Raw genomic sequence first — 22,147 nt, 5'->3', positions numbered from 1 at the left:
TCATCTGGCCCAGCCTCTACCATCTCCTGCTTTACTGGTCTGTTATGCCCTAGGTGGCAGGGTGGTTCAAATGGATGGAGTGTGGACTCTGGACTCAGTCGCACCGTGGGTTCAAATCCCTTACAGGTGCGAGCCCTTGGGAAAGTGGCCACCTTTGTGAACCTGTTTCCTTGCCTCTGAAATGGGTCTGGAATGCTGTTTCTTGCAGGGTTATTGAATTCAAAGAATCTAGCCCCATGCCTGGCCCAGAGCAGGTGCTCAACAAACATTGGTTTTCTTTTTCTTTCTTTTGCCAGATTCTGGGAACCCGAGCCTGAAGATCTCATGCACTCAGGCAACATTTCAAAAGATCTTCCTACATTCTCAAATCAACTTGGTAACTATAAATATGTATTAGGAACACACCCTGGTGGAAAAATTTTACTTGGGGTTATTTCTTGATGAGGGTTTTTTTTTTTTTCTTTTTAATTTTGTATTCTTTGTTTTCTTGGTGAGTTTTAAGAGAAACAACGAAGCATAGAGAATGTACTTTTGTAAATGATCTGTAAACAATTGGCACAAAGCTGAAATTTTAGGTGAAATGAGAAGGAATTCAGGCAAAAGTGCCATACTTATTCCTCTGAGGGGTTTCTCAACTCTCAGATCAACATTTCTAAGGGGATTTCCCCACATGGAGTTTTAACAACAACACAAGCCCCAAGTCCCCCTGGTTTATGCCAGTGATCTGTCATGTTGCTTTTTTTGCTCAGGACCCACTGGGGGCTCTGCCTGGCCTCTGGATTAAGTCCAAGCCTTTGGACACATTCCCAGATCGGCCCCGACCTACACCCCCAGCCCCATCTTCCAACATCCCACCTGCACATCCTACCTTCCAGCCACACCAACACCACCCCCCCCCCCGCCCCGCCCAAGTCTTCAAACATGCCTGTTCTTTCTGCCTTTGCATGTTCTAGTTACCCAGTGGAATGATCTTCCTCCTGCTCTTGGTCTGCTGGGACCCTGCTAAATACCACCTCCACCAGGCAGTCTTTGCACACACCCCCGCCCCCACCACGTTCCTCACTTCCTGTTCTCATGTCTACTTCTCTAATATTCCTTCTGGCTGAGGGCTTGCTGGGGACAAAAACCCTGTCGTTCCCCTTTAGATCACAGAGTTTAGCACACGGTAGGTGCTTGGTAAATGTTTGCGGATCTGATGAAGGCATAAAGAAACGAATAAGGAGATTTGTAAGAGAAAAGAGAATCCAGGGTGGCACAGGCCTCTCCCTGGACTTCACAGCCCTTTGGTACCCAGGTAGTAATGATAACCATGTGTTACACAGCACAGAGCACAGCTATAAAAAAAAAAAAGTAGGCTCGTAAACCCATTTCACGGGCCATGAAACCAAGGCTTGGTCATGGAGGCTGTGCCTCACTGGGGCTAGGAGATGGTGAGTCATGCTTCCTGGGATCCTGAGTCCTGTGGGTTGAAGTAACGTCCTCCCCTTTGCCTCTGAGCCCACTTTGGTGGGCAGCCTGTGGGAAAAAGAGCAGCTCTGTGTTTCTGTGTTTCTGTGTTCCCTTAGGCCGAGAAGGTGTCAGGGCAGAAGCTGGACCACGCACGGGAGCAAACCTAGGACTCTCTGAGGCCACCCGGAACCGAGACCCCCACCCTGGGACCCAGCACTCTCCACCTGCTAAGGGTGGGCTTCCACACCCCCTCTAACAGGACACCAAAGTTGCCCACTCCTTGCGCCTTGGGTGAATCCAACATCATCAAAAGCAGACCCCCGTCTTCCCCGGATCTTAATCGGTTAAGAAGCAAAGTGACAAGTTTCATCGTATGTGAGGTAGCAGGATGGGATCTAACCATGTGTCACAAGTCGGAGAGTGGGGGATGGCAATGGGCCATTCAGGGAAGAGAGGCAGGACCGGGCAGATAAGAGATCTCATCCACCAGACAGATAACGGGGCCAAAATGACAAAGGACCTAGAAGCCATCGCTGATGGGTCGAGAGAGAAAGGAAGAGCATATTAAATTTTAAACAAAGCCCACCCCAGGGAAACCTCCAGCCTCCCTCTCCCAACCCACGCCTCTCATTTCCAGAACAGGTTCATAGAGACAGAAACGTCCGTCCCTCCTCTCAAGGGGGTGAGTTTCGTGTTTTTGTTTTTTTGTAACCCGACGGGCAGCAGCTGGCATGCTGTGTCTCTGGGTGGGGCGGGGGGCGCAGCCTGGGCCTCCAGGAGCCCCGGTGGCCTTCCTGCCAGGCCTGGGAAAGGAGGGCAGGCTGGGATCGGGCCTCGGATGGGACTGGAGGGTGGAGGGCGGCTGGGAGCCACAGCAGAGCAGGTGCAGGGAAAGAGTAGTGGTCAGCCTGCACGTGCCAGATCCAGGAGGTGGGCACCAGCCTGGGTGTCACCAGCGGCGAAGAGGAAAGCTAAGAAGTCGGGAAGGTCCTCAGCGGCCACACCAACTAAAACTACCATAAAGAACATGCTGACACGGAGGAGGAAGAGAGCCGAAAAGGGGGAAGAGTGTGGAGCTGGAACAGGAAAGCCCGATTTAGCCTAAGCAAATGCTACTTCCTCAGTAATTCCATCAAACCTCCCTGCGGTGTCTCCCCCCCCACCCCCTGCCATGGTGGAGGAGTCAGGCTGCCAGGGCTGAAGGTCTGGGCAGATGCACTCCCTCCGGGACAGACTCCGGGGCCTGGATAGGAAATCCCCCCACCCGCAACCCCAAACCCCAACCCAGGTCACGACGAGCAGCCTTGGTCTCTGGCGTTAGGGTAGGATGTTTGTTTTACGAGCATCCTCTTAGAAGAAAGGCTTCGAGAAATTTCCCCAAGAGACTCCAGAACCCTCAAAGCCAGCACTGTCCCGGGCATTCTAAGGATGGGCATCTTGGGGCTTCCCACCTGCCCAGATGCCTGCAGTCAGAGACTCTTAAGAAAGGCCTCAGCCCTCGAGGATGGGAGGGCCACTTACTCGTAACAAACAGGGGCTCAACATTTGGAAAGGGATGTGGGAAAAACACACAGCCAGGTTTTAAAAGAGAATGACTTAAGTCTTCACCCCAAAGGAGTAAAATCTGCATACGGTCTTTCTGGAGGGCAATATTACCTTCTAAAATTTTTTTTTTCAACGTTTATTTATTTTTGGGACAGAGAGAGACAGAGCATGAACGGGGGAGGGTCAGAGAGAGAGGGAGACACAGAATCGGAAACAGGCTCCAGGCTCTGAGCCATCAGCCCAGAGCCCGACGCGGGGCTCGAACTCCCGGACCGCGAGATCGTGACCTGGCTGAAGTCGGACGCCCAACCGACTGCGCCACCCAGGCGCCCCTATTACCTTCTAAATCAAGAGCCTTTAGAATGGGTCCTCGGCCCAGGGATTCCCTTCTAGAAACAAGTCCCAAGGAATAATCAAGGCCGTGGGCAAAACTGCCCAAGGATGTTTGCTGCAGCATTCCTTAGAAGAGAGAAAACGGGGAGAGAATGTAAATGGAGGAGTCTGCTTATATGTATTATGGTCCGTCTGCTCAGAAGATAGCCCTTTAAAGTGAGCTGGAGGGGAGGGGCGCTCTGCAACGTATCGAAACGTGGAATCACTATACTGCATACCTGAAGCTAACACAACACCATATGTTAACTGTACCGGAACTGAAAATTAAAATAAAAAAATAATGTGACTTGAAGGAAGAGGTTTAACTCAGTGAAAATTTTGATCACATATTGTTAAGGAAAAGCAAAAAATGGGAATGCCAGCTGGTGCAGCCACTCTGGAAAACAGTATGGAGGTTCCTCCAAAAACTACAAATGGAACGACCCTACGACCCAGCAATGGCACTACTAGGCGTTTATCCACGGGATGCGGGTGTGCTGTTTCGAAGGGACACACGCACCCCCCATGTTTCTAGCAGCACTATCGACAACAGCCAAAGTACGTAAAGAGCCCAAATGTCCACTGAGGGACGAATGGCTAAAGAAGATGTGGCATATATATACAATGGAGTATTAGTTGGCGATCAAAATGAACGAAATCTTGCCATCTGCAACTACATGGATGGAACTGGAGGGTATTATGCTAAGTGAAATTAGTCAGAGAAAGACAAAAATCCTATGACTTCACTCATATGAGGACTTTAAGGGACAAAACAGATGAACATAAGGGAGGAGAAACAAAAGTAATATAAAAACAGGGAGGGGAACAAAACAGAAGAGACTCATAAATATGGAGAACAAACAGAGGGTTGCTGGAGGGGTTGTGGGAGGGGGGGATGGGCTAAATGGTTAAGGGGCACTAAGGAATCTACTCCTGAAATCATTGTTGCACTATATGCTAACTGATTGGGATGTAAATTAAAAAAAAAAAAAAAAAGATGTATATGCTTTAATGATTAAAAAAAAGAAATTGGCAGAGTGAATAAAGAAAACAGGACCCCCCCAAAAAAAGGAAAAGCAAAAAAAAGGAAATTAAGAAAAAAAAGCAACATGAAGGTACACACGGTACGATCTCATTTTAATTAAAAAACATATGCTGGAAGGGTATATAATATACTAAAATATTAATAATTATAGATGGTTTTTGCTCTCTTCTTTTTGCTTGTTTATATTTCCTAAATTTTCTGCAAAAAACATAAATCTCTTTGTAACAAGAAAAAAAAATCAATAAAATCTATTTTCTTAAAAAAACAAAAAGGAAGAGATCCAGGAGTCAAGAGACCTCTCATTCCTTGGACATTCGAACCTGGAGTGGAATTGAAAAAACAAACAAACAAATAATAATAAAAAAAACCCAAACCCTGAATGGAGACATCTTAAAACCACCTAAGAATATTTTCAACAAGGGGTAGTTTCCAGTGAAGGGGAATGAAAACCTCCAGGAGGCCTGAATGAGTACAGGGAGGGTGTGAGTCATAAGCAAAGAGCCAACTCCCCCAGAATAGCCAGAAGTCCACTTTCCTGTCTAGCTCCTTCGAATAATTGTCACCAGGGGAGGAAGAGGACAGCAAGCCGAGGGGCCAAGGTGCGAAAAGGCAAAACAAACGTTACTTTTGTCCTTCATGGAGGACAGGGCAGTGGCCATCTCTTGAGACAGTATATTCAAAAAGGAGAGAGAGAGAGAGAGAGAGAGAGGCCAGTTCCTGAGCCGAGATCTGTTAATCTACCTGGTGCTAGGGAATGAATTTTGACCACCCAGGTACAAAAGCTCTAAAACAGGGGTTTGGAAGAGAAATTCTCACAAGCCTTTGTAACCAAAGCAAAAGAACTTGGCTGACGTTACATGGAAGTTTTTCTGGAGAATGAGCTAGAACACAGGCAGATAATGGACGGGATTGCTGGGGAGAGTCAGTAAGAGCACAGAGTGTACCATTTACAGAAGTTGGCCTTTGTCTAAAGAGAGATGACCTACAGCGCAAGGAAGGAAAAATTCCATGGGACACAATTATTCAAGAGTCAGGAAAATCCACGGAAGCATAATGGCAGACGTCTACGTTTCTCGAGTCCTCTTTATGATCGAAAGCTTTAAAGTCTACCTCCAATATCAAAATGTGTCCGTTTGAGGCACGTTTACCGGGCGCCTCCTATCTGTTCACGCGTTCAGCAAACAGCTGGGTACGAACTTCACGTGGGGACAGCTCCGTGACGTTCAGGGCACTTCCACGTCCGCCAGCCCGACAAACAAAAATGGACAGGGTGGGTCATTAGGATGCATCCCTCGTAAAGATGCCAAGTAGCACAGTGACAGGGAGTTGGAAGGTCGGCTCAGACCCCGGGATCCCGAAGACTTCTTACCCCCACGAGCCCTGCTTTTTCCTTAAGAAATGACGACTCCAACTCTGCAAATAAATATGACACCACGCCCCAGGACAGGTGGTGCTGGATGATTTTTGTATCTCTTAAAGACATCAAATTCTTCCCCCGGGTGAAGCCGTACCTATAAATTACAGCCTCGTATTATATACGGCCAACACCTTTAGCTTTGTTCTCCTACAGCATTTCTCCTTGACAAAAAGGAAGCAGTCAATACTCTACTTTGAAAACAGCAGAGGAGGTGTTTCTGTGAGACAAAAAAAAAAAAAAAAAAAAAAAGAGAATAAAGCGAGAAAGCACTTTTCCTTCCCTTTAATTAAAGGGATGCCATCCCATCGCACCTCTCGATAGAAAAGTTGAAACAGAAATTTTTTTTTTCTTCCAGAATCTTCTAAGTACCCAGTGCCTTTAGCCCGAAAAACTTCTCTGCCATATAACAAAGCGAAGGCACCAGCTTAAGGCACCAGGAAGTGTTCCCTCGGCACCTGGCAGCAGCTGGTACCTACCTGAGGCCAGTCCACAGACAGTAATAAAAGCTCCCTTGAAATAATGTGAAGGTTCAGACACTCTGATAAAAGCTGGGAACTTCAAAGGTAGGACTGCAAAGCCCATCCCTAATCCTCCTCGTTGTGTCTGATGTGGCTGGCTGGGTTCTGGGCTGGCTCCACCACCTACTGCCTGAGCTTTGCCCCATAGGCATTTGTCAGCCAGCGAGCCAGCTGGGGGAGGTGGGACAGAAGTGCACATCCACTCCCTCGGGAGGGGTGGGCCTCAGGCCACGGTGTACGGGTCACTGGGCTTTGACCAATGAGATGGCACCTCGAGATAAAGGACGAAAACCAGAAAAAAAACCCCAAAACAAGAAGCTGATCTACAGACAGGAGCCCAACGGTTCTGGAGTGAGAACTGGATTCAAGGCCAGTTTCCAAGGCTCTGTCCATGAACTTGGGCAAGTCATTTCGGACTTCCAGCCTTCAGTTTCTTGGTCTATAAAAATGGTAACCTCACTGGGGGTTGCTGAGGGGAGTAATAACTAAAACAGCCTAAGTGAAAATGCAGAGCAAAGGTGAGATTCTTCTCCCCTCCCTTCTTTCTTTCCTCCCAAACTTCTTTCTTTCCAAATACATTTTTTTAAGTTTGTTTTTGAGACAGTGTGCGTGTGTGAGAGGGGAGGGGCAGAGAGAGACAGGGAGACTGAGGATCCGAAGTAGGCTATGCGCCGACAGCAAAGAACTCGCTTTGCTAGGTTCAGACACATAACCGACCGAGCCACCCAGGTGCACCTCATGCACTTTTGATTTTAATAAATTATCGTCTCTATACAACAGAGACTTTTGAATAAAAATCCTCTCTGTATACTGTGTGCTCTATCAACAGTTATCAGAATATCTGTTCCCAGTGTCACTTCTCCATAGTAGACTTCCATTTCTCTAATTAGTAGTGGGATGGTTAAGTGCCATTTGTATTTCCTTTTCTGTGAACTGCCCATGTTCTTAGCTTATTTTAAAAATTGAGTTGCGGGGCTCCTGGCTGGCTCACCTGGTGGAGCATGCAATGCTTGATCTTGGGGTCGTGATTTTGAGCCCGACATTGGGTGTAGAGCTACGTAAAAAAAAAGATATAAAATATAATAAATAAATAAACAAAACATTAACAAATTGAGTTGATGGTCTTTTTCTTAATGATTTGTAGGAGTTCTTGAGATATTAAGGAAACCAGTTCATATCTACGACCTACGTTGCAAAAACGGTCCCCTAGTTTTGCGAACTAGCAGACTCTTTTGACTCCATTTATGATGATGTTAGCCACACGGAAATTTTTTCCTTGCATACAAGTATATTAATCTCTTCCTTTATGACTTCTGGGTTTTAAGTCACAGTTAGTATTTTCCTGAATTCATTTTTTATATTTACCAACTCTAAGCCATCTGAAATATACTGTGTTATAATGTGCTCGTTTTTTTAGAAGGCCATCAAGTTGTTGTCCCAAGTCACAAATTTTAAAATGCCATCTTTATGTCATATTAATTTACCTTTAATTGACCTCTAAGTCCCTTGTCTTTTTTCTCTTCCAAATCCTGCCCAATTGCCTCACATCATGCTCTTTCTCTCCATGGTCCTCACATGCCTTCGTTCCGTTTGTGAGCCAAGGGCTGGTCCACGTTATCGTGACTGATAACCATACAAGCGGTGGTGAATTTCGGCATCTTAGAACAAGTAGAGACCTTAGAAGCATCCTTTCATTTCATAGGTATGGACGCTGAGATCCAAAAGGGTGAACTAGACTTGTCCAAGATTACAGGGTGGGTTAGCGCTTGGATTTTTTTTCTTTAATTACTACCCAAGAAGAGGAGAAGAATTGATTTTGCCATAAATTCTGCTCAATCAATAGGGATCTACTAAGCCACTACCACGACCAACAGGGAACTAGGCATTGGGGCTCCAGAAATAAATAACAGCTCTGAGTCTTCAAGAAGCTCGGAGTCCAGCATGGGGACTAAACACACACACCTATAGACTAAGCGGTAAGGGAACAGTGGCCAATGGATGTGGAAGAACAGGTCAGTTTTGCAAGGGACGGCATGGGGAAGGCTCAGAAGATTCACAGTTTTTAACTGGGCCTGGCGTGACCAGGACTTGTCCAAATGTGAAGTGAAAGTATTTGGCAATAGGGGAACAATGAGACAAAGTGGGGTGTCTGGTGGTATACAGCCAGGAGGGAAGTAATCAGGCTTAGCGTTAGCTGTGGGTGGACTTTCAAAAAAAGTTCCTCTGAGGATCTGTGGTCATTGGCAGGCCCTCAAAACTACACACTAAGAATTATAAACAAATGGACCCATCTGGAGGGCCTGAAGGTGTCTGTTGTAGAAGGCAGCATATCCTCTGTGGAAGAATGTACTTTCATCCCATACCTTGAAGAATTCTCACAGATAGAATTCTAACAAACATAAACTTGCAATCAAAAATCACGAGACACATACGGAAGCAAGCCCTCAAGAGCGGGAACCAGCAGAAGCAGCACACAACAGAACTAACTATACCTGCAAACACTTCAGGTATTGGAATTACTGGATACAGAGTACAAAATAAGTATGTTTAATGTGATCAATAAAATGGAGAATTAAAAACACAACTAAGGAGTAAGAGATTATTTAAAAAACACAAATCACCAGGCATATTAGGAAAGGATAGAATAGAAACACAGCAATACAAAAATATAATCATCCAGGTTAAAAACCCAAAGCCAAGGGGCACCTGGGTGGCTCAGTCGGTTATGCGTCTGACTTTGGCTCAGGCCATGATCTCACGGTTCATGAGTCTGAGCCCCACGTCGGGCTCCATGCTGATGGTGCGGAGCGTGCTTGGGATTCTCTCTCTCTCCCTCTCTCTGTCCCTTCTACATGTGCGTTTGTTCTCTCTCTCTCTCCCTCTCTCTCTCTCTCAAAATAAAGAAATAAACTTAAAAAAAAAACAACTCAAATCATGAGCATCAAAAATAATAACTGCAATGGAAACACATCAAATATATTACAATTTGTGGGTTAATACTGATACTAAAAATACCTCTGTGGGTGGACCAAACAGATTAGAGATAACTAAAGAGAGAATTAAGAAGCTGGAAGACAAGTAAGATATTCCCCAGAAAACACTACCAAAAACCCAAAAGATTGCAAATGAGAAAGTTAAGAGACATATAGAAATAAGATCAAAACACATCTAACTGGAGTTCCCAAAAGAGAGGCCAGAGAGAGATAATGATGGAGAGACAATATTCCAAGAGCTAATGGCTGAAAAGCCTCTAGCACTGATAAAAGTCACCAACCTTTGGTTTCAGAAAACCCAACGAATCCTTAGCCAAATAAAATCTAATCCACTCCTAAGTAAATAATATTGAACTGCAAAACATACGAATGAGCGCATACCCACACACATGTAAACCACCACCACCAACAACAACAACCAGGGAGAAGAGATTACCTACGAGGAACAATAATTGTGCCACCAACTTCTCAACATCAACAATGGCCAGAAGACAATGGAAAACTATCTTTAAACACTTAGGGAAGATAACTGGCAAGCTAATGTTTTATACCCACTAGAACAGTAACAGTAAGGATGACATAAAACGTGAGCCAAACAGGAACGAGAAGTTTACGATGAGAGGATCTTCACCATATGTTGTGATATCAGAAAGTAGGTCTGAGATGCAAGGAGAAACGTTAAGTAAGCAAAATGGAAAATATGCAGAAAATGAAAGCAAAGGCTAACTGTATAGAACATTAAAAATAAATGCCCGGTTTGTGGAACTGAAGGGAGAAACACGATGCAGCTAAACCACTGGGTGACGACTGCATGTGTCCCAACAGTGACTTTACAGAAAGCATTCCCAAGGTCCTTGCATTATTTGAGAAGAGACAGACACCAACTAACTTTAAATCTTCTGCAGTCTGCAAGCATCAAAAGAATAGAAACAGTGTGTGTAAGCTGCAAAGCCGTAAAGAAAAAAAACAGTGAAGGAAAGAAAGGGAAAAAAAAAAAATCTTTTAATCAACTTAAAAGAATGAACAGCCCGGCTGGCTGAGTCAGTCGGTGGAACGTGCGACTCTTGATCCTGGGGCTGCGGGTTCGAGCCCCCTGTTGGGTGTAGAGATTGCTTAAAAATAAAATCTTTTTTTTTTTTTTTTTAATTAAAGAATGAACAAAGAATCCGAGAAAGAAGAAACAGAAAACACAAAATAAGATGGTACAAAGAAATCCACACGTATCCAAAACTATAACCAATGTAAACCCAGCTCTGAACTGTGTGTAGGAGACATGAAGACAGAGATAGATACAGGACAAGAGTCCTGGCCTTGCAGACTGAAACCATAAGGACAGAAGGGGAAAAAGTTGCAGAGAACCATGGCCGAGGCACCAAAGTGTTGGCGGGAGAGGAGGGAATGGCAGAAAACAGTAAGACGTAAGAGGAGGGCCCAGAGCGACGAGCCAGTATTTGCCATGGAGAAGTCAAGTAAGCAGAGGCCACAAAAGGGACTGCCATGCATGCTCAGGGGGTGGGTCAGGGGCCTCTGCAAGAGCAGGTTGGAGTGGGGGTTGAAATACTCTGCTGTTTTGGAGCTGGAGAGGAGAGAGGGAGAGGAAGCAGGGACAGAAAGGGTGAACTCTTCTCTGTGAAGTTTTGGGTGGAGTGACACGGGAAGTGGGTTGGGGAGAAGCAGGGCCAAAGAGGAGGGAGACAGGTGTGTCTGTATCTGTAGGCAGGGAATTAGGGCACAGGAGGATGTGGGGTGCTCAGGCCTACGGGGCAGCCAGGGCAGGACACAGGGGATCTAGGGATGGGGTTGATGGTAGACATGTTGCCCCGGTGGGTAGGCATAGGTTTCCCAGCTTGGCGCAGGGGTGTTCAAGGAGGGAAGTGCAGTGGGGAGATGGGAAGAGTTCAGAATTTCAGAGGTGACCTGCTTCCTGGTAATAGCAAGTCCACAGCGCACTTGTGGTCTGTGGCTAGTGAACGGAGCCCTGATGGGAGAGGAGGCATGTAAACTCGGGGGCCCCACGATCAAACATCGCAGGGTGGGGCTGACCTACCAGCACCACCAGCTTCCAAAGGGAACCTGATGCTTTTCAAGAGGCCGGCTTGGATGTGGTCCTTTTGAGGACATTCTGACGTGGTGCATAAAACCACCACTGAAGTTCGGCTATTGTTTCTTACCGAACACCTGCAGGATAGCCTCCCCATCTGGAACCCCGTTCTTCCACGGCTGCCCCACTGGGAATGGGATGGGGTCATAGATGGCATTCGGGCATGACCAGAAGACAAACCACACTGAACCAAGAGTCATTACAGAAGTCATAGTTTCCCCTGTCAATCTGGAGGGTGGACATTCCCGCTTTCTGTGGCGATCCTTCCTACCTGACCTTGATTCCCTATTTATTACACACTGAGGGTATGGAACGAAGAAAGGGAAGGTGGTCAGGCTACATTGGGATTCCCTGGTCTCAGCTTCTGACTTTACTGAAAATCCTCCCGCTTCCAACACCTCTCTCAGTATTCCCAAAATATACACACAATAGAGCATATATATTTAATATCACAGACGCCTTTAGGATGACGGTTATAGAAGACAGAATTAAAACCCCCCTAGAGGTCAACCCACTTCTAACAGTCCTTCCCTCCATTTATAAGTATATGAATTATAAAGATCATACGCACTGATAAAAATTCAAATAGCACAGAAATGAATTAAAGAGAAAACACAAGGCCTCTGCACTTGGGGGTAAGGCATTAGGGATGGGGGAAGGGTCAGGTCTGTGAGCTACACGCATTAATTAGTAAGTAATGAGAACCAGTCCATTTTACCTTTGGAAGCTGCCGATTCGACATACATTTTTGGCCCTGCTTTGGCTTCTAATATCCTTTCATCCCCCTTTCAAAATCTGTCCCAATCTCCTGCTACCACCCCACCCCTTATTCGACAGTGCACTTCTTCAAGCATCTTCTGGCCGAATCTAGAATCTTTCATTTAGCTTGCAGTGCTGCGGCTGTCTTGTTTCCTAATTCTTTTTTCTAAGCAAACAAAATGACTTAGGCCCAGTAGTGACACAGACTCTCGTGGGCTAGCCTGGCAACCTGGGGAAAAACTTTTCTGTCTTATGCACGCGCAGTTGGGAGACACCTGGTTTTTTGTTTTTAATTTATTTTGAGGGAGACAGAGAGAAAGTGGGGGAGGGGCAGAGAGCGAGGGAGAGAGAGAGAGAGAGAGAGAGAGAGAGAGAGAGAGAGAATCCCAAGCAGGCTCCACGCTGTCAGCGCAGAGCCCGACGCGGGGCTTGAACTCATGAACCGCGAGATCATGACCTGAGTTGAAACCAAGAGTCACGGGCGCTCCACTGACTGAGCCACCCAGGCGCCCCTGGGAGACACTTGCTTGTAACCTAGGGACCTTTGTCATCTCAATTTCCATTCTCCTAAAAGTGCTCTCCCCTAGTCCCACCTGCCCTGCTAGGAAGTTAGGCTTTGTGAGCCGGGACTCTGGGGCCCAACCGTCCAGTGCCAGGCCTGGTTCTGACACGTGACCTCCAGAAAGCTATTCATCCTAAATGAGCGGATATATGGAAAGTGTTTAGGATGGTGCCTGGTCCACAGTAAGTGCTGTGTAGGAAGAGAGTTGGGTGCAATGAGCTAAGAAAGGCATTTGCCCCTAGTTCGGGCAAGTCGCAGGTCCCTCTGAGGCCGGCAAAAGCACGCACACGTCCACACAACACTCTGCACGGCTGCACGTGCACAAGCGAAGCCCTCCCTCCCCCACCCTCCCCAGACTGCAAGGCTCCAGCACCACTGGCCTTGGCCCTCTGGTCCTCTCCACACTGATGTGAGGATCTCAGGCACAACACTCCGTGGCCATTCTTAAAGTATTATGTTCACAGGCAAGGAACTATTGAGCAACTCCCTCGTTTTAGGTTCCACTTTTGGCAGAAATGGTATACCTTTCTTCCCCAAAGCCCTTCTGACCCTTGAACACTTTTTCTCTCGATTCAGGCCAAATCCTCCCTGGGTCACCTTAAGACAATCTCTCTGCGTGCAACAAAGCCCCACACGCTCTTTGCGAATTATTCTGATCCTTCCCCAAAGCTCTGCCGGTCTGGCCGCTCTGCAGCCTTTATGGGAAGTCAGACCACCACACGGACTAGCGCCTGCTGGGGGGGGGGGGGGGGCGGGCCCACCAGAGGCACCGCAGAGGTGGATGGTGTGGACGCCCAGGCCCTCACTCTTAATAAGCTTGGAAACAGCACACACCAGCAAAAGCCAGAGATGACAGAAGCCAGAAGGAACTTTGCGAGATGATCTAATTCCCTCATTAACCGGAGAAGTGACTCTCCCGTGGTCATCCAACTCATTCACAGCCAAGCCGAGAATCGCCCCCCTCCCTCCCCGTTCAGAACTTTGATTCCTTTGGCATTTCTCAGACTTTACCACGCAGGTGAGTCGTGTTAGAATGCAGATTCAGCAGGTCTGCTGAGGGCCGGAGATTATGCATTGCTAACAAGCTCCTGGGCGGGCCGGGCAGACGATGCTGGTGCTGCGGGTGCAGGGCCCGGGGTGTACATCAAGGTTAACGGACTATCCCACCCTGGCTAAGGCCTCTTCACCCACCTTTTTCCTGTGGCTGTTTAAATGCCCTTTCTTCAGGAAAGCCTCCCTTCCCTCATCCTCCCTGATTATCAGCTCCCATGGCCTCTGTACTTTTCCCTTTGAAGCGTTTATAACAACTGTAATTAAAGAGTATTTGTGTAATTATTAGTTCAGTGTCTGTCTCCCAGGGAGACTACAAGCTCCATGAGGTCGGGCCCAGCACAGAGGCTGGTAAATCACACCGTCAATGAAAGGGTAGCTGTTGTGGTCTGGAAGAGCCTGGACCAGGCATCCTGGGTCAGGAAGGGAGGGTTTACACGTGTGGGAAACACTTTCTGGAGCCCTCAAGGCCGACAGCGACACTTCTAGCTTTAAAATCCCCGCCGGTTTCAAACACATGCCAGCCAAAATTGAAGTCGAAAAGCATGCTTAAGAAAAGAAAAAGTCTCCTAAATCTTTATCGAGTGCAAAACAGTCCCGACCTGGTGCTAGCCACTCTGCTCGGGGGACAGGGAGGCCTCCCAAAGAAGTACCCCTTCGAGTCTGCGTTGGGTGAATGGCCTTCGAGCGCGTGTGCGGGTCCCGGCAAAGGGAAGCGGAGGGCAGGCTCCCTGACCAGCCTCGCTCCACTGCAGACCAACAATTTCTTTTTCAGTGTTTCTGCTGCCATCCTTTCGAGGAACCCCAAAGCCCTGAATGCCCGGCTCCTTGGTGTGGGCAGGGATCCCTGACCTCAATTGTCACTGTAGGGAGGCAAAATCTGAAGTCAGTCAGCCTGGGTTCAGGTATCAGCTCTGTGCCCCTGGGCAAGTTATTCAACTCCTCTGGGCTCTAGTTTCCCCATCTGCCAGACGGGAATAACGATTTACTACCAGCACCTGCAAGGACTAAGGGACACGATATACACAAAGCATGTAGACAAGCCCGGCCCAAGATACCCTGATTATTATTATTCTCCCGCGATCCAGTCCAGTTCAAGATGTCTCTATTGTTCTGCACAATCTCCACCCAGTGGCTCCACCTATGCAGGATCGACTCTTCCCAGCTGCTCCTGCCTTACCTGTCTGGAGCTCGTTTGAAGCCATGACTCACTGCAAAACTCTGCAGGTCCCATCAATCACCTCCCTGTCCCCACCTCTGTGTGTCACTCGTGGGTTCCTACTGGGAGGGAGGTCTTTTTCCTAATGCCCCGTCCACTTATTCACCAAGGATTATCGAGGGCCCACCATGTGCCAGGCCCTGTTCGGAGCACAGGGGCTTAGCCACGAACACAGACCTCCTACCCTCACGAGCTGACATTCTAGTAGGAGAGCTAACCCACGAAGAGACGTCGGTTCAGGTCTCTGGCTCTTCCTTACGCCCCCGTTCTTCTCCGCAGACCAATCCTAAATAAATCACACACAAGAACAGGGCACGAAGGAAGCACTCGGATCAAAAAGTGCCGAGTGTGACTTGGGAACACCCCGAGAACTAAACCGCTTGCCTCACTGAACTGGCAGACTTTGTTCCTGGTGTCCCTTAGTAGTCACACTGGCCCGTCAAAGCCTCTGGAATAGTATGTGTGTAACAGAGCTGGACAATAAAGTGCCCTGTTTACCCGTCTCATGCAGGGAGCATACGCCCACGGTTTCATGGTCTCCGAGCCACACTCTCTGGACAGAGCCTGATTCGGGATCCCCAGCGAGAACAGAGGCCAAGGCCGTGTGTTTAAAAGCCCCGGAAATGGACTCTGAAAGTTCTGGTTCAGGTACTGGCACTGCCACTTAGAGCACAGCCCCAGGCATGGAGCTTTTCTCATGCCTCAGTTTCTTTTAGGCCATCTCTACAGTGTCTTCCGGCTTTGAAGTCTCAGGGTTGAGACCAACCGTCATTAACACGAGACTCGGCAGATGCAGAGATTCCTTCAGTCAGCAACATGAGCCCCTGCCCTGGCACCTGGTGGGGGAGCAAGCCCAGTGAGGAACCTGTGGGGAGCATCCTCTGGGATACACTTGACTCCTCCTTTGTTTACTTCCTCCCTTCTACCTTCGAACTTGAGCAAACTCAGATGGAAATATCTCCGGGCCGCAAGGCAAACCTAAAATAGAAGTCGTGCAAAACCTCTGGTGGTCCCATTAGTCTCCCTTCTGTCCCCTCGGAAACCATCCCAGACCTTGTCTGTCTCCTGGTCTCCAGACAGCGAGCCTAAAATAAGTCTCCCCGGTAGGAAATGCCTGGTCGGGATGGAGGTGACCCAAGTACAGAACAAACGGCCTGCTGGCCGCACACCACAGGACAAGGACTCACCTAGGAATCTGCCCAGAGAAGAGTGAACATCTGTTCTCACTTCAACTCACTGCGTCTCCCTCCAGGCGAGCCTGGAGGAAAGAAAATGTGACCCAAATGTCCAACACCCCCCTACTCAAAAGAGAGCTGCTCTCTCCCACTGCCCTCATGTGAGGAAGCCAGGTCCTGCAGGTTTCTGGAGCACTAATGCAGCTGGAACTATAGGTGACCAGTTAGGGCTCAAACAGGTGCTTGGCACAGGGTGACATGTGGCCCATGCGCCGGTTGACAAAACCACCAAGAAAGCTCTAGAAAACAATATTCACTTAAAACAAACAAGAAACATACAGTCATGCTAGGTCTCAAAAATCAAAACCAGACAGGCCCATGGCTTGATCGCAAACACTAAAAATACATGTTCTGATGTCTAATGGCAATTAGGGGTGGTTTTCTTCCCTTCTCCCACAAGACCCGGCAGGTCTTTTAAAGGCCCCTGATAAGAGCACAACAGGGATGCAGGCCCAGGGGCCCTCTACTTGGCAGAAATGAACTTTGACTGGTTTTGCTTACACGTGTACAAAGGCAGGACTCAAAGAGTAGCTTCAAAGTTGGCTGGGTGACCCCCCAAGGGTGCAAAGTCCTGCTTTGCACACCTGTGGGGGAATTTTTGTGACTCTCCCAGGCACCCACGGGACCCGGCTACCGTCCCCTCCAGGTCGACACCGGCTAGGAGTTTCCATTTTGCCCAGAAATAAAGGCGTTCAGAGTGCCCTTAGCAGTTAGGCGCTCGGCCCGGCAGCCCGAAGGTGGGCCCCCAGGATGGCCACTCGCTGGACCGCTCCGACGGGGAAGGACGGGCACCTCGCAGTGTCCCAGTGAAAACGCACCCAGGCTACGGCTCTGCCTTCGCCCCAACCAACGCAGAGCTGAGAGGCAGATACATTAAGGACCGTTTCGGGTTAGTTAAAACCCACGCAAGCACCGCCCTGGCCTCTTAAATCTTCCCAAAGTACAGCTCAGACTGGAGGGAAGCAGTTGCTGCGACCATAAAAGTCATCTTAAAAGGCAAGTTGGAAAAAAAACCCCGATACGCACTAGTTAGCAAGTCCGCAGTTAGGGGGGCGGTGGCACTAGGGCCGGGTCTGTGGGATCTGCGCGCCTGCAGGGGCTGCCCCGTCGCTACCCGGGTCCCCGCGCCCACCCGGCAGCCTCGGGGGGCCCCCCCGTCTGACGCCGGCGATCACACCCCACAGCTCCGTCCAATTAGGAAAATGACCGCGAGCAGACGGCGAGTGGGCAACGAGGAAGGGGAACTGAGACTAGGGAGGCTAGGGACAGGCCGTGGGGACCCCGCCAGCCGGCGTGCACCTTCAACAGGTCCCCGGCCCGGGGCGCCCCGACGCCGGCCAGGCGGGGGTCCCGCAGCGCACGACGTGCGGCCGCCGGCTGCCCTCGGGGGGCACCCCCAGCCCCCTCCCTCAGTCCGCTCGGCCCTCCCCCGCCACCACCACCCCCCCCCTCCCGGGACGGCGGGGACGCGCCGTAACCGTCCCCCCAACCCCCCCCCCCCGCACCGGAGAATAAAGTTTGTGGGCAGCCGCAGGGGCGGGGCGGCGCGGCGAGGGGGTGAAACTTTGAGTCCCGGGCCGGGTGCGGGGGGAGCGCGCGGGGCGCCGGGACACCCACGTGCGGGCCCGGGAGCCGCCGCCGCCGCCGCCTCCCCGGCCTCCCGCTCCGCCGCCGCCGCCGCCGCCGCCACCGCGGCGCTTTCCTTTCATTTCTGCTTCTCTCTCTCCCTCTCTCTCTCTCTCTCTCTCTCTCTCTCTCATTCGCGCGCTCTCCTCGCTCTCGCCCTCTTTCGCTCGCTCCCTCCCTCCCTTCCCCCTCCCCCCCCCCCAGACGCCATCTCTCCCTCTTTCCCCGGCTCTCCCTCTCTCCCTCCAGCTCCCCGGCATGAGGGAATGTGGAAGTGAAAGGAAAAGACGACATGTTTGCAGCGCGGCGCGGGCCTGCGCGCGGCCGTCCCCGGGGAGAGGCGGGGGGCGGGTCGGCCGCCGCCGCCTCGACCCACCCCCGCGCCCCCCGCGCCCCCGCCGGCGCGCCGCCCGGGGCTGCGGGGCCGGGGGCCGGGGGGCCGCGCGGGACACTCACCCTGGTCCGGGCGCGGCTCCTGCGCTGGGGGCCCTCGGCGGGCCGGGGCCGGGGCCGGGGCCGGGTCGGGGGCTCCTGGCTGCCCACCGCCCGGGCTGCTGCTGCGCGCCCGCCGCCCGCCTCCACGCGCGCCCGCCGCCTGCTCCTGCCGCCCTCCCTCCGGCTCCTCTCTTTCTCTCCCTCTCTCTCTCTCTCTCTCCCTCTCTCTCCCCCCCTCCTCTCTCCCTCTCCTCTCTCTCCCTCCTGCTCGCTCTCTCGCTCGCTCGCTCTCTCTCCCTCCCTGGAAGAAGGGAATGAGGCAGGGCTGACGTGAAGGGATGCAAAACAGCTCCTCCTAACCCAGCTCGCAGAGGAAGAGAGACAGAAAAGCAGCCCTTTTATCTCTCTTTTGTTTTCTCACTTCCTTCCACCCCCCCCTCCAGCACCCCCCTCCTGTCAGCCCAAGTTTTCTTTTCTCTTTCTACCGCAGAGAGGATTTTTCTTCCTTTCTTTCTCTTTCTTTCGGTTCAACTCTCCCACTCAAATTGAAAGCCTGGAGGGTTTTCTTTCTCCTTTTTTTTTCTTCCCTCTTTTCTTCCTTCTTCCTCCTTTCTTATTTCTCTAAAAGGGTTTTGTTTGCTGTGGGAGTTTCGTTTGAAAATCAAGTCACGCCTTTTTTCCTCCTTTTCTTTCTCTCTCTCTCTCTCTTTTTTTTTTCTCCTCTCAGCAGAAAAGGGGAACAAAGATTAACTGAAGCGGGGGAGAGGGGGAGCGTCTGAACCTCGCATGGAAATGGGGGGCCCGGCCCTGCCCCGCACAAAGGGGGCCCGGGGGCTGCGCGCCCCCTCCCCCCTGGGAAGCCCGGGGCGTCCTCCCGAGAGGAGGGTCGGCGGGGGCGGGGGCCGCGGCGGCGGCGGCTGGGTGCCGGCTCCTTCCGAAGTGCGGGCGGGGGCCGCCGAGTCCGCCCCTCCCCAGCCAGGGGTGGAAGGCTGGGTGTGTTCTTTACTTATATATTTTTAAAGTAGGCAGATGGGCTTGGAACAAACATCCCCGCAGAGCACTGAACTGTAAAAGAGCCTTTAAACAGCTGTTTGCAGAGCCCTGGACGGCCAGACTCGAGGGAGCGGCGCGGGCTGCGAGCGCCGGGGCCGGGGTGGGAAGGGGCTCGGAGGAGGCGCTGGGATCGCCCCCCCCCACCCCCCGCCGCGCCTCCGCCCCCGAGGGCTCTCCGATCCCGGGGCCTGGGCCGCGCCCCCCACCCCCACCTCGGGAGCGAGGCTGGGGGGCGCCGAGGCGTGGCCGTTCGCGGCGCGGGGGGTCGGGCCCCAGGCGCCTCCCCGCGGGGCCGCGGGCTTTGCCACCGCCTGGCCTCCCCCCGTCCCCCCCCCACCCCCCAGACCCCGCTCCCCGGGCAGGCCGGACCTTCGGCTTCCAACCTCCCGAACGCCCGCCACTCGGAGCCGCTTCTCGACTCCGACGCTGGGCCGGTCTGGAGTCCTCGGACTGAGCCGGGCAGAGCCGCCAGGAAGGGTCAATTATTCATGGGGCGCCTGGGCGTGCTCCCAAGACCTGCTCTGCCCTCAGCTTCTCCGGAGAAGTGGGGAGAAGGCAAGGGAAAAGTTCCCTGAGCAAAGTTGGCCACATTTCTCATTTTCCCAAGTAAGCGTTGAGCACCTGCTGGATGCCTGACCCACGGACGGGGGCTGCCGCCAAGGGGCTGGGGAGAAACGTGAGGTCTCCGTGGGCCCCCAGGGTTTCCGCAGGAAACAATGCCGGAGCGGGCTGCAGCCCGGGACCGGGTCACCGAGAGGAAGGAAAGCCTGAATCCTCACCCCTCCCTCTTCTCTTCCTTCCCCTTCTCTTCCTTCCTCCCGGCTGCTTCTCCTTGGCTCCACCCCTTCTCCTCATCAATTCCTCCCACACTTCCCTGCTCTCCCTGGCTTTTCACTGGAGGGTCCCTTCTCCCAGCGGGGAGCAGATGCTGAGCCCCATTGTCTCTCCCCCAGTGACTGCAGCCTCCCGGGGACGGGACCTGCCACTCTTCACCCCTCCCCCCCAGCCCAGAGGCCCGGGCCTTTAGAGACTGGAGCCCCAAGGCCACTGCCCCTCGCCCCACCCTAAACCGGCTCCCGGTGTTGTGAGCAATGACTCTAGTCGCTCAGAACGTGGTTTGTTTCTGACTGGGAGTGAGAAGACAGTAGCCGGAGACTGCTTCAGCCAGGGGGACACCATGGTTTTCCCATCAGCGCACTGAGCCCGGGATGACCCCAGCGCACTCGCCCACTAAGCCCTCTAAATAGGATAGAAGGGAAGCCACATTGCTGTCATTATTTATATACTCCCCCCGCTCAGCGCACCTCAGCTGTGTCCTCCAAACAAAGCAAAACGCAGCTCTGATCATCAAACATTCATTTAACAAATGCTTGCCGAGTCCCTACTCTGTGCCCGCTCCCGTGCTGGATGCTGAGGACCTGGCCGCCAGCACACGTGGCCCTCGCTGAGGCTTTGTAGACCCGCAGGGGAGGGGAAGAAGCCAGGAGGCCGGCAACCGCAATGCCATGAATGAACCAAGGAGGCACCACAGAGCGTTCTTGGAACCGGGGTGATCAGGGATGGCTTCCTGCGGGAGGTGACATCTAAAAGTAGGCCCGTGCCAGGCAAACGCATGGGAAGGTACAGCCTGTCCAAAGGCCCCAGGGCAAGAGAGCACATTCTCACAGATTCTTGGAATAGCCACAAGTATTTGCTGCAGTGTGGAGTACAGTGGGGGAGTGGGGAGTGAGGAAGGTCAGGGCACACAAGTCAGGGAGGGGCGAGTGGGGACCGTGTCAGGGCACAAGTCAGGCAGCGGGGCCCTATCAGCGAGATGTTCAAATTTTAGCTTCTCCCACTTGCTAACTTCAAGAACTTGGGTGAACAACAGTCTCAGTGAATAACTTAGACTCGGTTTCCTCACTTGTAAAATGGGGTCAAGAAGTCTTGGCGCGGTGCAGAGACGGGGTCTTGCGTCTTAAGGGCGGGGGGCTCACTGGCTGCATATCCTGGGCAAGTTGATGTAAGTTTCCCATCTGTAACATGGGGATGAAAACACCTGACCCCCAGGGTTGTTGTGAGGCTTAACTGAGCCCATGCCTAGCGTCTGGTGCATAAGTGCCAATACCTGGTGACTTTTATTCATTATTATTATAAATCGGGGAGTGACTGCCAGGGAGGTGCCCTTACAACCTGGGAATGACTTTACGTTCTGGGCCGAAACCAAAATGACTCACCGTGTCAGAAACGTGATGGGCTCTCTGTGGAGGAAGCATTCCTTCAAAGATGCCCTGTGTCCCGGTGGGTTCACTGGGACTGGGGAACGCCTAAAGCCTGCTCAGGACGGCCAGGACATCCTGGATGTCTCGGAAATTTCACATCCTGGAAATGGGAAGACTGCAGTTGCAGAGGCCTGGCCTGCTCCGTGGAGTTGTGGCCTGCCTGAAGAACAAACAAGAATTAGAAGAGGGAGGCCTCATAAAATCCAGGAGGGCCCCTCTGAGCAGACACCTGGCTGTGTTTGCACAGCGAAGAGAAGTAGACACAGAAGTTCACACTGAGGGGGGGAGAGGGAGAGAAAGAGATTATCGACTCCTCCAGAGCCCGAATTAAATCTCTTAAAACCTCTCAGGCCTTTGCTTGGGTTCCTCATTCCCCCAGCAACCTGCAGATGAACTTGGCACCAGGAAAACGCCCCCCGGTTGGAGGCAGACACCGACGTTCCAGTTCCTGCATTGTAAACATTTTATGCTTCTATTATTTCTCTGTGACACAAGTTCATTGTGAAA

The 22,147-nt window shown here is 51.4% G+C and overlaps 1 protein-coding gene across 3 annotated transcripts in view; it reads right to left on the bottom strand.

Moving 5' to 3' along the window:
• Positions 1-19,974, bottom strand: part of ZNF710 (zinc finger protein 710) — a 69,631-nt gene extending 49,657 nt beyond the window's left edge. The window contains exon 1 of one of the 3 annotated variants that reach the window (XM_047086748.1): positions 19,749-19,974. The gene's annotated coding sequence lies outside the window, so the exon portion shown is untranslated. Of the gene's footprint in view, positions 1-5,521; positions 6,045-18,347; positions 18,417-19,748 lie in introns of those variants that run through there. The other 2 variants (XM_047086746.1, XM_047086747.1) reach the window with 2 other exon arrangements.
• Between the last annotated feature and the right edge of the window lie 2,173 nt (positions 19,975-22,147).

The sequence above is a fragment of the Lynx rufus genome, unplaced genomic scaffold (genome assembly GCF_022079265.1).
Source record: "Lynx rufus isolate CCGP_SWC_20201006 ecotype Redwood Valley unplaced genomic scaffold, mLynRuf1.p SCAF_21, whole genome shotgun sequence".
Taxonomy (NCBI): domain Eukaryota; kingdom Metazoa; phylum Chordata; class Mammalia; order Carnivora; family Felidae; genus Lynx; species Lynx rufus.
This window is presented reverse-complemented; position numbering and strand designations above follow the sequence as displayed.